The 15,924-nt window shown below is 54.5% G+C and overlaps 1 protein-coding gene across 2 annotated transcripts in view; it reads right to left on the bottom strand.

The window, feature by feature from the left end:
- GJC2 (gap junction protein gamma 2) overlaps positions 1 to 15,916 on the bottom strand; it is a 43,317-nt gene extending 27,401 nt beyond the window's left edge. Inside the window, exons 1-3 of one of the 2 annotated variants that reach the window (XM_063324243.1) lie at positions 15,890 to 15,916; positions 10,204 to 10,266; positions 6,854 to 6,966 (exon numbers count right to left, since the gene is read on the bottom strand). The gene's annotated coding sequence lies outside the window, so the exon portion shown is untranslated. Of the gene's footprint in view, positions 1 to 4,606; positions 4,695 to 6,853; positions 6,967 to 10,203; positions 10,267 to 15,889 lie in introns of those variants that run through there. The other variant, XM_063324245.1, reaches the window with a different exon arrangement.
- Positions 15,917 to 15,924: the final 8 nt, after the last annotated feature.

The following is a 15,924-nucleotide window of genomic DNA, read 5'->3' as shown; positions in this document are numbered from 1 at the left end:
ATGCCCGTGGCATCATTTTTTCTCTCTCTCCTCTCCCTCCCCTTCTCCAGCATCGCTTTCTTTTTATTAGCTTGATCTGTTTTGACTTGAAACTCTCCAGAGCCGGGGCCGGCTGACGTCTTCCCCAGAGCCACGAGGTGCTCCCATCCCACCCATCACAAGAGGAGAGCAAAGGGCTGCTCTCGTGCTGCAGAAAGCCCCCAGGGGACCTGGCAACACTTGCACAGGCCACCAGGTCACGGAAACACTGCCAGGGCGAGGGAGAAGGTGACCACATCTGCTCTTGCATCATGTCACTAGATAACGGTTGGGAGCAGAGACCGGCAGGGGGGAGGCAGCGGGGAGCTGCCTGCACTGGGAAGGAAACAAGGACATTCACTTCTTCGTGCGCCTGGTTAACTGTTTCTGTCTGGGCGCACAGAGGAAAGGGCTGGGCAGAGCAGCGAGCAACCCCATTGTCCCCGGCAGGAAAAATAAAGGGATGATAAAAACGTGCCTGGAGGAATTTGGCTCAGGCTCACATTTGAACCGGCATCTGGTTTCCGAAGGAGAGGCTTCCAGATGCACGGCAGGGCGTTCTCCGGTGGGGAATGGCATTTGGGGTTGTGGGTTGTATTAACTCTGCATTGACCCAGAGGGTCAGACAGAGAAAGGGTTTAAGCACCCGAAGATGCCTGGGACCAGGCAAGAGCCGACAGCGATGCTTCAGCCCGGTGGCTTAGCCACGGCAGGGGATGAGCTGCGTTTCTGGGCTGTTTTCCCATGATTTTGTCCATTTACACCCTGCCAGCAGCCCGCTGGTAGTCCCACACGTGCCATCTGCAGCTCGCTGCCTTGCTGGCCTCCACCTCGCCTTTGAAAGGCGCTTTGCACAAAGCAGACGCTTGTAAAGCTCTTGGCCGAGCGTGTGTTTAAGAGGGTATTAAAAGTTGCAGTCAGAAATAACAAAGCAAAGCAGAAATGCAGCCTCGGGAGATGCCGAGATCCCTCAGTCCTTGCTACATAGAAATGGGTCTTACCTCCATTGAAATGGGGATGCTGCATGTAAATTCACCCAGAAAATAGGGCCTCATGACCTCAACATCATCCTGGCCCCCAGGGAGCAGCTGGTACCACCCCATCACCCCCCAGTGCTGGGAGGGTCCCCTCCCGGCAGAGGCTGGATGGTGGTGGCATCTCCCAGGGATGATGGCTGGTGCCAAGGCTGTTGAATGTCATTAATGATCAGGGTGATGGGACTGAGTTTAGGGCCAGTCAGTCCTAGTTGGGGGGAGCAGCGGAGAGGTGCAGTGGGGCAGTGCTGCTGTGTTGCGGGTCCTCAGCAGGCTGGAGAAAGGGGCTGGTGGGACCCAGGTGAAGTTCAACAGAGGCAGAATGGTGGCCCTGGTAGGGGACAGGACACAGGACAGCGGGGCGTGACTGGCTGGGGAGCAGCTCTGCAGGCAAGGATGGAGGCGTCCTGGTGGTCAGGTTGGACATTAATCAGCAGCGTGGCCTTGCAGCAGAGAAGGCCACCCCTATGCTGGGCTGTCTCAGCAAGAGCAAAGCCAGAGGGGTGAGGACTGCTATAATCCTCTCTGTTCTGTCCTTGTTAGATCACATCTGGATACTGTGTCCAGTTTGGGGCTCCCCAGTGCAAGAAGGGTGCTGGAATGATTCCTACAGAGGCTCCCAAAATGGTTGTGGGCTGGAGAACGGGATGTCTGAGGGGAGGCTGAGAGTATAGGGTCTGATCAGCCTGGAGAAGAGAAAGGGAAGATCTTACAGATGTGTGCAGCTGCCTTACGGAAGGATACAGAGAAGGTGGTCCAGATGCTTCTCAAAAGTGCACAATGAAAGGTCAAGTTGCAGCCAGAAAAACTTCAACCAGATACGAAATAAAAGTGTCTCCATGACAAACACTGGCACAGAGAGCTGGTGGGATGTCCACCCTTGGAGATAACTCAACCGGATAGGGCCCTGGGCAGCTTTATCCAACATCAAACTTGGCCCTGCTCCATGACTTCCTGAGGAACCTTCAGCATCTGTTGTCCTGCAGTTGCACAACGCACCCTTGAGATTCCCATCAGTCCCACCTTGCTCATCATCTCCTGCATCTCCACAACCACCAGTGGCCGGGAGAAGTTGGCACCCTCCCCATGAGACTGCTCTGTCCCCAGGGAGAGTGAAGACAGACCACAGAAGAGGGTGTGAAGGTCTCGGAGGAGCTCTTCTAAGACCCTGTGGGATGTGGATGGACCCTGTATAAAGCCACCTCGTGCCCCAGGGACAGCCCAGGGCACCTGGCAGGCAGCCCCAGGGTCCCCACCTTCTGGGAAGCCAGCCAGAGAGCCAATAGGCCACCCCACAGTGCCAAAAAATGCCACCAGACCTCTCTGCAGAGGCAAGGAGCTAAACCAATTCCTCTAGCAAAGTTCGAAATGAAGAAGTTAAGAATGAAATTTACCCCCATATGCCTTAATTTATAAGGCAGGACTCCTCATTTTCTATCCATTTCACCTGTCCCCTGCTGCTACCGCCCCGGGTTGCGCTGATGGCATGCCGTAACCCCGCACAAACTCCTTTATTTTCTCTTTTCCTGGCAGCAAGGAGCAGAAACCATAGCAGTTTACATGGCCGGTCACCAAGATCTCCAAGCAACAGACTGGGTCAAAGGAAGCTGCTCAGCCTTAAAAATGACCCTTGCACTGGTTGGATGAACCTTGGGTGGAAGAGCGCCAAACAAGGCATAAATTACAGGAGAGGAGAGTCCTCCACAGTGCTGCAGAAATAGGGGGCACGTCGTGTGCCGCAGTCCACCTCCACAGTTCATTACAGGGGAAGGAGGGGTTTCCTTATTACACACACCGAAAAAAATCTTCTGGTATTTTGGTCTTGGACAACACCCAAGGATTGTCTCAGAAATAGCTCTCGTAGCTTGCAGGAGTACAAGGCGCAAGATTCCCCATCCGTGACATGTCCCTTTCCCCCATTCCCAGCCACCCATGACTCACTTGTGCCGGGTTCCATTGGATTTCCTTCCTCCAAACTTCCTAAAGAGGCTTTGGACAGAGGACAGATTGCCCTCCTGTGGCATTTCAAGGTAATTTGGGTGCAAAGAGAAGGTGCCTGTGGCCTCCTAAGACTCAAGAGACTCTCTGTTTCCCTCTGGTTGGGTATGGGGGTGTTTGCTCACCCCCTGCCAGTAGAGGACATGGCTCTCTCCCATTAAGCACAGCTTAAATAAATTTATTAAGCCAATATATAGATGGAAAGGGCGTTTTGGGATAGGAGGAGAAGGAACCCCCAGGGTGTGTGTGAGAAATGTCTGCCTACCATGCATGGGGCACAGCAGGGAGCAGGAGGGTTCAGGAGATCCTTCCAGCCCTGCTCTCAGGGGATCCCTCTGGACAAATGCTGGTTGCAACCAAGTTTTCTACGACTGTACCAGTGACCTGGAGGTAGGAGGGATGTAGTTAAGGGTCACCCATCAACCACAAGGAAGTTCTTAAGGTTTTAGTGAAGATGGAACTGGTAAAGGCTACAGAAACCTCTACATGAGGTTCATCTAAGGACCTAGAGGTGTTGCTGGGGGATACAAGTTGGAGAAGGAGATCCCACCTCAGAGGAGCATCCTGTGTATTTGGTAGCCAACAGGAGAGTTTTCTCTCAAGGAAGGACAGTTGGCCAAGAAGACGAGGCCACCAAGGAGCAGGTTCAGCTCCCGCTGGTGGTGATGCTGCCGAGCCACTTGCCCTCCCTGTGCTTCAGTTTCCCCGGCTGCGCAGGAGAGAAGATGCCCTTTGTGAGGGACTTTGAGATGCGAGGATGAAAAGTGTGCTCACATCCCTGGATGTTATTTAAAAGACAATACAAAAGCACCTTACAGAGAGCATGAACTTATCAATGGACCTTTTGTCCATGGGTTAGAGACACCAGATGCAAAACCACATCTTCTGCTGGGCTGAGCTCCCACCGCTGCTGGTCTCTGCCTGCGCCTGGTCTTTAAAGAGGAGCTCGTGATACATGAGCATGTACCACCTAAGCCGGTGCTCCAAAAGCAAGCAGGCCAGAGATCCCAAAATTTGCTGTACGAGCAGAAGACTCAGAAACATAACCCAAGGGACCAAGAGCAGGGAAACCAGGACAACCAGACCCCAAATCATCTTCCTCTGGCAGCCTGAGATGGGGAGAAGGTTTGGGATGGGGACTGTCCAGAAGGTCCCGGAGCACATAGGGGTTTTCATCAGGAAAAAACTAAACCACCAAAGGTTTAATCCCAAACTCCCTGGAGATAGATTCGCGCTGCCCCGCGCGATGGGGGGTGATTTATGCCCACAAAGCGTGCGCAAACTGTCGCCAAATAGGGATGTTCTGTCTCTTCCCACCGTCAGGAAAGACAACACAGGAGCGTCAGGTCGCGGCAAACGCGTTCCCCACCCGAGCGATGGGGAAAAGGCAGAAAACGAAGAGCAGGGTGGGAGCAGAGGTGGATCGAAACTGAGGGAGGGGGTCGGCGAAGTGCCGACGATCATCCAAACTAAAACCACCCCGCAAAACATCCAAATAAAGCGGAAGGGAGGGGGGTAAAAAAAAAAACAACCCAACAACCCAAAAAGTAACATACGGAGAAGCGCCGGGCTCGGTCCTTTGCACGAACGGTCCCATCCTTCCCCGCCGCGGTGCGCGGAGGCGCGGGCAGCGCCCCGTCCCTGCTTTCCCTCCCCTCCCGCCCCTTCCAACCCGGTTCTCTTCCCGCTGCACCAGCCGGGAAGACGGTGACGTGGAGACCTCCACCGGGGAAGCTTCCTGAGACGGGAGAGAGCTCCTCCGAGTCTCAGGCTGTGAACCCGTCCTTCTCCGGGACGCCGAGGATTTCTTTCCCTCCCTTTTGTTGTGGACTTTTTTTTTTTTTTTTTTTTTTTTTTTTTTTTTACAAATTTTCTTATAAGCACCCAAAAGAGTCTGGGAAAAATGCTAACACAGCGATGCTTTCAAGAGCCAAGAGCCGTGCTTCAGGGGGGGGAAAAAAAAAAAAATCAAATAATTCAAATAATATAAGGGTTTAGGGCTAATAATAACAAAGAGAGCTCTCCTTGGAGCAGGGGAGGGGAGGCGGAAAATGGGGGTGCTGAGAAATGCTTCCTCCTTCTTTGGGATTTCTTTTCCTTTCTGTTCCAACAGGGGGGAAGCGGGAAAAAAAGGCTGCAAACTCGACCTGTCCTTACAGCTACGGTGACGTGCGGCAGCAGCCTCAAAAAAAAAAAATCTCTTTCCTGCCCCCCCCGATTTTGATGTCCAAGTGAACAGCCCAAAGCAGCACTCATCGCTATAATATATTTTTAGTATTTTATGGTGGCGGGGGGCTGCTGGCTCAATCCCAGACCTTCTCCGTCCCTTTGCTCCCTTCCCACCCGCCTTTTTGCAGGGCAGAGGTGGGGGGGGAGGGGGGCGGTTGGGAGCATCGCGGATGCTCTGCAGATAACAGCTGGAAGGGAAAACAGCTGGAAGGGGACAGAGAGGACATTTGCCTCCTCCTCCAGCCCCTCCTGCTCCCAGCCAGAGGGTTTTGCCCCCCACGCAGGGCTCCGGTTGAGAAGGATGGGGGGGGTGGGATGTTACCCCATGCTCGAATGCAACAAGCAGGGATTAAATAACCGCCGCCGTCCGGAGGCTGCGACCTTTGGCGCGTTGTTATCTGTTCCTTCGCGTTGCCGGCTCGCATGATTTTTATGGCTGATCTCACAATAATCGATGTTTTCCTTAAAGGCCCCGCGCTGCCCGGCGAGATTTGGCTTTCAGGGCTTCAAATCAGCGAGGTTTCGCTCGCTGCAATTAAAGAGAAAAAAAAACAAAAAAAACAAAAAAACCCAACCCAAACTTCACAACCCCGGCATGAAGATGGCTCTAAGCCTTTATGATCTGGTTATTCTTTAATCTCCTGATCACACAGGGAGCCCGTGCACGTCCCTCGGCACTTCTTAAGTAGCACCCGCCATGTGAAACTCCTCAAAATAACTTGTTTTTTCCCCGGTTTTAAAGAGAAGGGATGTCTTTGCTCCCCGGCACAGCTGGGATGGGGCAGCCAAGTTTTCATCCTCTGATTTAATTTTTTCAAGTGTGTTTCTTCTCTCCAGCTGTTTCAGGGGAAGGAACGAGCTGGGAAACAGCCTGGCTGACCGTGCCGGAGAGGGAGGGGGATGCGTTCACAGAAGGGGTTTTTCAAGAGGAAATTAGCTCGGAGGATGCTCCAGGGATGGAGGAGGATGGAGAAGGGAGGCATCGCCGCAGCGCTTGCTCCTGCAGCTGCTGCTGCCCTTGACACGGTCACGAGCCAAACCTTCAGCCCAGATTTGAGCTTTTTCGAACAGATTTTGGGTGAGGAAAACACCGTTCACCAGAAAACGGTCAGGGAAATCCTTTCGTAGGTGCCCAACTTCACAACAACTTTAAAGATGCTTCTAAAAAATCTCAGCCTTGCTCTGTTTTGGAACCGGAGCAAAGTCTCAGCCTTGTTTCAAAGAGGTTCACGAGAAACCCTGTATCCAAATTTTAAGGCATTGCCCAGACCCCAAGTGGAGTTAGATTTCTGTAGCTTAAGCACGTATTTAACGCAAAACATTTTATAGGCATAAAAAGATGACAGTTTTCATGGCTCAACGTGTTGACTTTACATATATTATAGATGTGATATATATAATATATACGCTATATAATATATACAACATAATATATACAAAATATATTATGAGCATCGATGAAAGAGTGACATGCGTCCCCCCAGGGTGAGGAACAGAGCATCCCTTTTGTCCCCAAATCCACATTTTTTTCCCCATCACTGATATCCCCGGAGTCGCGCCTCGGCCAGCCGTACCTTTCACAGCCAGGAAAAACAAAAAAAAGGTGCGTCTGAGCTGCGGGTCTTCACCGCATCACCGGAGACCTTCGGGGGGAGGAAAAGCCCAGCAGCACGACCGACCGCAGCCCCTGCAACAAAGCCAAGGAGGAGGCGATTATTCCCGGGCATCTCTCTGCCAGGCACAATACGGCAGCGTGTCAGCGCCCACGCTCAATGCTGTCATTGTCCCCTCCAGAGCCACAGGGAGAAGCTTCTGCTCCTCTGCAAGCTCCCAAAGGCTTCATCCTACCACAGGAGAAGACCAGAAGACTTGGGTTTCCTCCTAGGGCAGGTTGGACGGGGCTCTGAGCAACCTGGTCTAGTGGGAGATGTCCCTGCCCATGGCAGGGGGTTGGAACTGGATGGTCTTTAAGGTCCCTTCCAACCCGAACCATTCAATGATAACAGACCGAGGGACACGGGAGAGCTCAGTTTTGCCTTGCCAACGCCGCTACGCTATTGCCTGGTGAGATGTTCCTACGAGAGAGGAAATGGGATCTTAGATAAGATACATCAAGGGTGCAAAGGTGATGGGAAGATTGGTTTGAGAACGGGCGTTCACAGCTCGCTGATAAAACAGAGGGCTGCTCTGGGTGGTATTTTGTACAGATCCTTCCAGGGACTTCGCATCTGGATGCTGCATCCATCAGAAGAACACACTGAGGAGCTGGAGAGGAGCCAGTGGTGGCCACCAAGATGGTCAGGGCCAGAGGATGGGACACGTGAGGAGAGGCTGAGCTGGGTCTGATCAGGCTGGAGAGAGCAGGGGAGACCTTATCGATAAATGCAACTATTAAATGGGAAGGTGGAGAGGAAATGGAGCCAAAGTCTTCCCAGAGGCACCAGAGAGGCAGCAAGTTTGCTGCAGCCAAGACGATGTGAAGGAAGATCCTGCTTGTCTCGGAGGAGCTGCTGCAAGAAAACTGGTGAAATTTCTTCTCTATGGCCACGGCGGATAGGACAAGGGCAATCAGGTGGGATTTCAGTAATAAAAAAAAACAGTAAAGAACCCAGAGATGCTACTACAGCGGTGCCCTCTGCTTTCTTTATGCTCCCGGTGTCTGCAGGTTAGGAGCAGGTCCTAGAGCCGATGGAGTGAAGCTGCAGTGTGATGGCACCATGGAGCAGCAGCACCCATGCTTGGAGGGCAGATAGGGTGAAAAAACCTGTGCTGCATCCAAAAATACATATATATATATATATATATATATATATATAAAAAGAGGAAATTAAATGCAGGAAAGCCGCTGTGATGGAGCTGGGCTGTTCCCTGGGCATGCAGCAGGGGCAGGGTGTGAAGGCAGGATTTGGGAGCCCGGGGCCAGGAGGAGGGAGCAGAAGGGACGTTCAGCCCAGGTCTGAAGGCAGGAGGATGCCTATGCTGGCCGAGATGACTGTCGGCGTTATGGCTTGCTGGCCTCCACAGGTCAAGCTGCCACAATAATTAGCAATCAGATACCGCATCGATGAAACATGTGAGATCCTCCTCCTCGCTTGGGGGAATGGCCTGACGAGCTCCCTCACCCCACGGATGCCGGTCACGGCTCCCCAGGGAGCGCGATTACACCAGCGGCGTGGGCAGGGACACCAGTGTCCCCTCTCCACCTGGGTCTGGGTGTTGGTTTCTCTCTCCGGTGCACGCCGCTGTGTCCAGGAGGGATCCATGGGACCACCACCATGAGTGGGGATGCAGCGCAGTGTCACAGAATGCTTTGGGTGGGAAGGGACCTTAAAGACCATCTCGTTCCACCCCCCTGCCCTGGGCAGGGACACCTCCCATCAGACCAGGTTGCTCCAAGCCCCGTCCAACCTGGCCTTGAACACCTCCAGGGATGGGGCAGCCACAGCTTCTCTGGGCAACCTATTCCTGTATCCCGTGCTTCCAATGAGGAAGAATTACAAGCCTCCCCTTTTTTTTCATCCTACACCCAGTACATCCACGTCAGCACGCGGCTGGTTGCAACAGGGGGAAACTGGAGCATCGCACCATTGGCTTTTTGGAGATTTTTCCCAGCAGGGCTCCGTCCCCATCACTTCCACACTGGCTTTGCATTAGGGAGCCAGGGACACCCCTGGGGCTGGATGCCCACCATGTAGGAGCTTTGCTTTCCATCAGCAAGTCTTGAGAGCAAACAGGAGAAGTAACCCCTGGCGATTCAAGGGATTATCTTCGGGGGAACAGGTTGCCCCATCCCTGGAGGGGTTCAAGGCCAGGTTGGATGGGGCTTGGAGCAACCTGGGCTGATGGGAGGTGTCCCTGCCCAGGGCAGGGGGGTGGGACGAGATGATCTTTAAGGTCCCTTCCAACCCAAACCATTCTGTGATTCTATGAATTAATGCTGGACTGAGGACTTGGCCACCATGGGTCTGATGGCAGCCACCCCGTCCTTCCCGGCTGGTTCTGGTTCCCAGGGGTCTCCTCCCCATGTGGGTTCACTAAAATAATCCCCTCTATGGGGCAATAAAATAAAATATATTAATTCTTTGAGCTCAACCTGGGCACCGGCATCTTGCCTTTTCCGCCTCCCTTCTTTTTATCGTGTCCTCGCCTCTCTGCCAGCTGGGATGGGGAAAGTAAAACGCGGAAAACATCCTGTTCCTCCCTCCTTTCGTGCCAGTGGAGAAAGAAGTCAGGCGTCAGGAGGGGGACGTACCCCCGATCTCACAAGCGTCCGGTTGTACCAGTTACCGCCGCACGCAATCTGAATTGCAGATGGCTTCTGGCTATTTACAGGGCTGGAGCCACGTCCCAGACAAGCGGAGTCACGGCTGCTATTGTCGGAAAAAACTTAGCCTGTACTGGATTCTCCATTTTTTTGCCCATTTTTTGAGCTGGGGAGCAAGGTTTTGCTTGAGGAAAGGGGAGCGTGGTGTTGATGCTGGCGTTTCGCCCCGGCCAGTGCTCCTTGCGGTGCCCGCCACCCCATCCGGAGCCAGTTGGGTTTATGGATCGGCGTCCCGCGCTCTCCAGGGATGACACAGTTGCGCATGCGGTCGATGAGGCTGACCCAAATGAAGCGCCCAGCAAGGCAGGCACGTCCCGGCTCCCGCCCTGGCTGCCAGGGCGGCTCTTATCCTCGCGGAGCCGATGGAGCTGGGATGTCTCCTACAAGCATCACGTACTGACGGGATGCTCCCGAAAACCCTGCACTAGAGAGAAAACTCCATCCACCCCCACAGCTTGCTTTCCAGCAGCAGCGCTGTCAGGAAAAACAAGCCTCGGAGGAGCGATGTCTTGGCTGAGGGGTACCGGTATTTCGGATCGGGTCCCACCGGGGTCAGTTAGCCCCAGCGAGGGTTATTAATTGTGGGTTTATGGGACCTACCTGTGTCGGTGGGGTCTCAGCGCGCGGCAGCAGCAGTTGGCACGTGGTTGTCACCTCGCTGTCCTGCGGGAGAGCACAAAAAGGGCATCAGCGTCCCCGGGCTGGGACCACATCACCCAGCGTAACACCAACCTCAGCTGCAGCCCCCGGAAAAAACAAGCCCACGCTCGGGCACGGCTGGATTCCTCAGCTGGGAAAAGCCATCCCCAGCCCTCCGAGCCCACCTCCCTCCTGCTCCTGTGGACACACGCTCCTCCTCTCCCGCCCAAAGCCAGCCGCCCTGTGAGCTGACGGAGGATTTTGCACGGAGCTGGGTTGGGAAACGCCGGCGGGTCTCATCCAGCGGCTCCGCTGGGGAGGGGAGACCCCAGGGAGAGGGGTGACACCCCGAACCCCCCCCGCAGTCAGGCTCTCGGCTCCTGCTTGAGGCCACGCAGGCTGCCAGAGGATTTCCTAGAAGAGGCCGGCTGCACACTGATGGAAGGGCAGGCACTGGATATAGCAGAAAAAAAGGGTTTTTTTCCAGAGAAGCCGGTAACCGGTGGCCTCAGCCCCCTCCCCAGCCACGCTGGGGCCGGGCAGCACTGACCCCATCTGCGATTCCACGTGCTGCACAAACTCTCTGCAAGGTCCCAGGCGCGGGCCAGCAGCCCAGGATGGCGCGCAATAAGGTTTTTCTCCCCCTGGTCGCGACTTCCCACGGCACTGTAGCCACAGCCCGACTTCACACACCGTCCCCGCGCACCGACAGGAGCACGTCCCACCACACCTTCACACCCTAAATTTCCAGTGCTCTCCATCGGAAGCACACACACAGACCGAGCCGGCCACTGATGGGCAAGCGAGAAAACCATGGTTATTCCTACTATTTTTTTTTCTTTTTCCCCCGCCTCGTTGCTTATTTTATACGCCAGCCGCCCAATTATTTCCCCGGGCCGGCTCTGCCCCGTGGTGCTTTTTTGCAATCGCATGGAAGGAAGCCTGAAAATCAGGGCTGGCTCCAAAAGCACTGAGATGCCAAGAAAAGCCACGGCAAGGACAAGTCTCTGGACCGTGGGATCATTGGGAGAGGGGGGAGGGGGTGTGATGCTGGAAGGAGCCGTGGGCTTTGGGCTAATTTTGGCTGCTTGAAACTATCCGGGAAATGTGGCTCCAGCCTTTCTGGGTTTCCCCCAGGATGATTTGGGCACCGGCTTTGGGGACTGCCTGCCCTCGGGCATCCCTGCACCATGTCCTTCCCTTCTCGGCGCCGCTGGGTCAGAGCAGAGGTCACCTCTGCGGCTAAAGCCACCAACCCCACGTTTGTCCCTTGGGAAGGGTACGTCTGTTGCCAAAAACCTTGGATGGGCAGGAGGATAGGAAAAATTATCAACTCCTGCCCCAGAAGCGGTGTGTCAGCCCGGATTCAGCACGAATCACAAGAATAAGACCGCAAAGGAATTGCTTTGAAGCCAAAGCGCTACAGGGATTTATTCTTTTTTGGGCATTAGCTCCGAAATACCCTCAGCCCCCACCGGTGAGAGCCCCCGCGACGGGTTTTATCCCAGCTTTTCCCCGGGATGGCTCCTCGTACCCTCTCACGCACCCTTCTCCTGCGGATGAGCCTTCCTCCCCCAGCACCCTCCTCCCGCAGCAGGGATGCAGGATGAGGTGCCGCCCCGCTTCCCAATGCATCTCACGGAGCTGAAAAAAGCTGAAATCTGTGCAATTTTATCCCAGTCCGATGGAACAGTGGAAATTATGTATGCATGTATATATAAAAATACCCTTTTTCTGACACTTCCGCAAGAAACCCAGGAGAAAGCCCATTCTTTCACCCGGATCTACCCGGAGATGGAGCGACCGCCATCTCAGCCGGAGTCACAGCCGTGCTCGGGGGAGAAATTCATCCCCGTGGTCCCATGGGGCCAGGTGACGAGGTTTTTAACCACTGTTGGGACAGCTAAATAAAATCCCTATTTGACAGCGTCAGCTTCCTCTTGTCCTTCACCTCGCCCACCTTCACCCCAAAACGCTCCAAACCCTTTGGACCCTGAATTTGGTGGCTGCCACAACCGTGATGCTCGGTGTGGTCTTCACCCACCCCAGGGATGCGGGGATGGCTGCATCCCCAGCGAGCTGGTACTGGAATTACAGATCCAGGAAGGTATTTATGTTTGCAAAGGCAATTAATAAAATAGACGTCCCGTTTCCAGGAGGCAGAAATTAAACCTATTTCAACAGGTGCCTTTGCCCACCCCATTATGAGACTCAACATGCGGCACAGCCCCTCCAGAACACTGAACACGGAGAAGGGCATGGCTGACAGCACCCGACGACGACTCGCCGGAGATGCTCAACAGCCACATCATCCACTCAGCGACCAGCCCGGCTCCAGCAACCTGCTCCCGGTCCCTCCACCACCCCGTCACCTCGCATTAGCGCTGGGCACCCCGGCGTTCGCTGCCTCCGTCCGTCAGACACAGCGGCAGCCGCTAAAAGCGGGTCACCCGGTATGGGGGGGGGGAGCGTATTTAGGGCTTCCACCTCTGTTATCACCAGGGAAAGGGAACACAAGTGATCTAAATGACTTTTTTTCCCCCCATTTTTCCAAGTGCTGGCACCGTAGGGCTGAAGCATCGTCCCTTCCCGCTCCCAGGTACCACTCACCTCTCCCGCGGGGACAGCCGAAGGCTGGGCTCGGGGCTGGCAGCCGTGGGGCTCTCGGGACAGTGGCAGGAGGGCAGGGCAGGCAGCGGCTGGGCATTTCCATCTGGTGACAGCGCCGCAGGTCCCACAGGGTGGCCGGAGACCACCGGACTGAGGCCAGCACCGTGTCCTGGCCACCCAGGCGTTTCGCAGCGCCGGGGGCCCCCCCCGTGTCTCTCCCGCTGTCATTTCTGCCATCTAGAGGGGACGTTTCCCCACTGCAAACGCGTCCCTCAAAAGCACAATGAAAGCTCCCGATTCAGGGAAACATCCCTCGTCCGTCGCTCGCCACCGCGGGAAGAGCCCGGCCGCAGCGATTCCCGCCGCCAGGATGGGGAAAACCAGATGCTGGGATGCTACACCCCCAGAAAATAACTTTGGGGAGCATTTTCCTGCTCGATTAACCAAAGTTAGAACCTCGCAACATGAAACTCATGACAACAGAACGGATTTCAGAGTCTAAGCTAGGAAAGATATATTTAAAATGGCCCAAGAGAGGTAAGTCATCAAAATAACCATCACATCACCTTTCTGAAGGCAAGCGAGGTACTAAAAGGGTGGCCCAAGGTCTGGTTCTGCTTATTGGTGTCCGCAACGTGAAGGATGGAGCTTGGTCGATTAGGAGGTGACCTGGATTGAGAGGGAGTGCAGGTGTGCCGGAGCAGAGCAGCTGGGTAAACTGGAGAGATGGAATAGGAAGAGGATGAAAGCCAAGGGTTGAGTGTAAATGACAAGCCTGCCCTTGGTAAGACACGCTTTGGGGTGAGAAAGTGTCACAGCCTGGCGCTGCGCGGTCCAGCCGCTCGTGGTCTGCACGATGCCAGCTTGAGCTGGGTTCGGTCTGGGGGGAAGCCGGCTGGAAGCCACCACCCGTGGGAGGGCAGCTCCGCGGGACTCGGCACTTCTCGAGGATCCAACGCAAACCGCCTGTGTCCTTTGGGACAACAGGCTCCGGGACAAGCAACCCCACAAGCCTGTTCGCAAGCCCAGCAGTCCCAGACCAGGTTAACCCCCTGGAGGTACCAGATGCACCACTGCTCGTCTCTCTCACACATTTACCTCGGTGAAGGTTGGGGTGGTTTGAGTGCAGGGGCTCAGCGAGGAACCAACCCCTCCGAGGAGGCTCAGGATACGACCTGCTGGAGGGACCAAAGGGCTTGGAAGTTTGGGGGCATGAGGGTTAAGGCTGAAGAAAACCGGGGGAGGGAAGGGCAAAGCATCCTCCCAGCCCTCCTCAGAGGAAGGTCTCCATGTCTCAAGGCAGAGACGAGCCCGAGGAACAGTGGCGAGACCAGATGGATCACAGAACCACAGAATTGTCTAGGTTGGAAGGGACATTTAAGATGTCTAACCATCAACCTAATACTGCCAAAAACACATCACTAAACCATCTCTCTAAGCACTACGTCCACCCATCTTTTAAATACCTCCAGGGAATGTGATTCCACCACTTCCCTGGGCAGCCAGTTCCAATGCTTGATAACCCTCGTGGTGTAGAAATTTTCCCTAACATCCATCCTAAACCTCCCCTGGTGCAACTTGAGGCCGTTTCCTCTTGTCTTATCGTCTGTTACTTGGGAGAAGAGACTGACCCCCACCTGGCCACACCCTCCTTTCAGGTAGTTGTAGAGAGCGAGAAGGTCTCCCCTCAGCCTCCTTTTCTCCAGGCTGAACACCCCCAGTTCCCTCAGCCGCTCCTCATTAGACTTGTCCTCCAGACCTCTCACCACCTTGGATCCCTCCTAGGAAAAGGGATTTATTGCTGCCCTCAAGCACATCATCCAAAAAGGCTGCACAGCTTGGAAAAGAAATAATTTCTCCTCCAGCTTGCAGGTGTAAGAGCATCTAAAAAATCTACCTGCACCTAAAGTCAAGTAGAACAATTAAGTATGTGTGAATTACGAGATTGCCACCAGGGTGGCAGAGAGCAGGAGAAGCTCACAGTACTTTTTCCCCCCCAAAAAAGCACAGAGGATAGATCATATCCTGCAACCATTCCCTTCTCTTGGCTTATTAAAAAAAAAAAAACAAAAAACCAAAACAAACCAGTGGCAAGAACTGTGGTTAGGGCAGCCAAGACGTGCCGACATGCTGCCCCGCCACCGCGACACAATATAACACCGTAGAGCGTGAGGGTGGCAGGCACAGACCATCGAAGCGCCTGAAGGAGCTGTAGCCAGATCGGCAAAAGGAAGCAGGAACCAGAGGGAGCAGGAGGGTGCCAACATGTGTGACAGCCGGTGACAGTAAAGATGGGAGCCCCTCCATCCGCAGGTGGAAATGGGGGTCACATCCATCTAAATCACAGAATGGCAGGGGTTGGAAGGAACCTCTGGAGATCATCTAGTCCAAACCCCCACCAAAGCAGGGTCACCCAGAGCAGGTGGCACAGGATTGTGTCCAGGTGGGTTTTGAACATCTCCAGAGATGGAGACTCCACCACCTCTCTGGGCAGCCTGTGCCAGGGCTCTGCCACCCTCAAAGTAAAGAAGTTCCTCCTCATGTTGAGATGGAACTTCCTATGCTCAAGTTTGTGCCCGTTACCCCTTGTCCTGTCGCTGGGCACCACTGAAAAGAGCCTGGCCCCATCCTCCTGACACCCACCCTTTAAGTATTTATAAGCATTAACAAGATCCCCCCTCAATCATCTTTTTTCCAGACTAAAAAGACACAAATCCCTCAGCCTTTCTTCATTAAGAGAGATGTTCCAGTCCCCTAATCACCTTGGTAGCCCTTTGCTGTCCCCTCTCCAGCAGTTCCCTGTCCTTCTTGAGCTGGGGAGCCCGGCACTGGACACAGCACTCCAAATAGCTCCCCTTTATTGAGTGGCATTAGCTGGCACAACACGCACCTCCGCAAATATTGCGGTGGGATCCTAAACCACATGCCGGGGCTGCGGTTGCCCAGACAGCGCCTCCACAGCCTGGCAGAACGGCTCTGCCCTGCGGCGGGGGATGCCGTGCAATCGCTTCCAAAGCATCCGCGCCAGGGTACGAACCTGGGAGAGCCCACGCCGAACAGAAAACACAAGCC

Source organism: Chroicocephalus ridibundus, chromosome 2, assembly GCF_963924245.1.
Source record: "Chroicocephalus ridibundus chromosome 2, bChrRid1.1, whole genome shotgun sequence".
Taxonomy (NCBI): domain Eukaryota; kingdom Metazoa; phylum Chordata; class Aves; order Charadriiformes; family Laridae; genus Chroicocephalus; species Chroicocephalus ridibundus.
The sequence above is the reverse complement of the archived record's forward strand: the minus strand, read 5'-3'. Positions and strand labels throughout refer to the sequence as shown.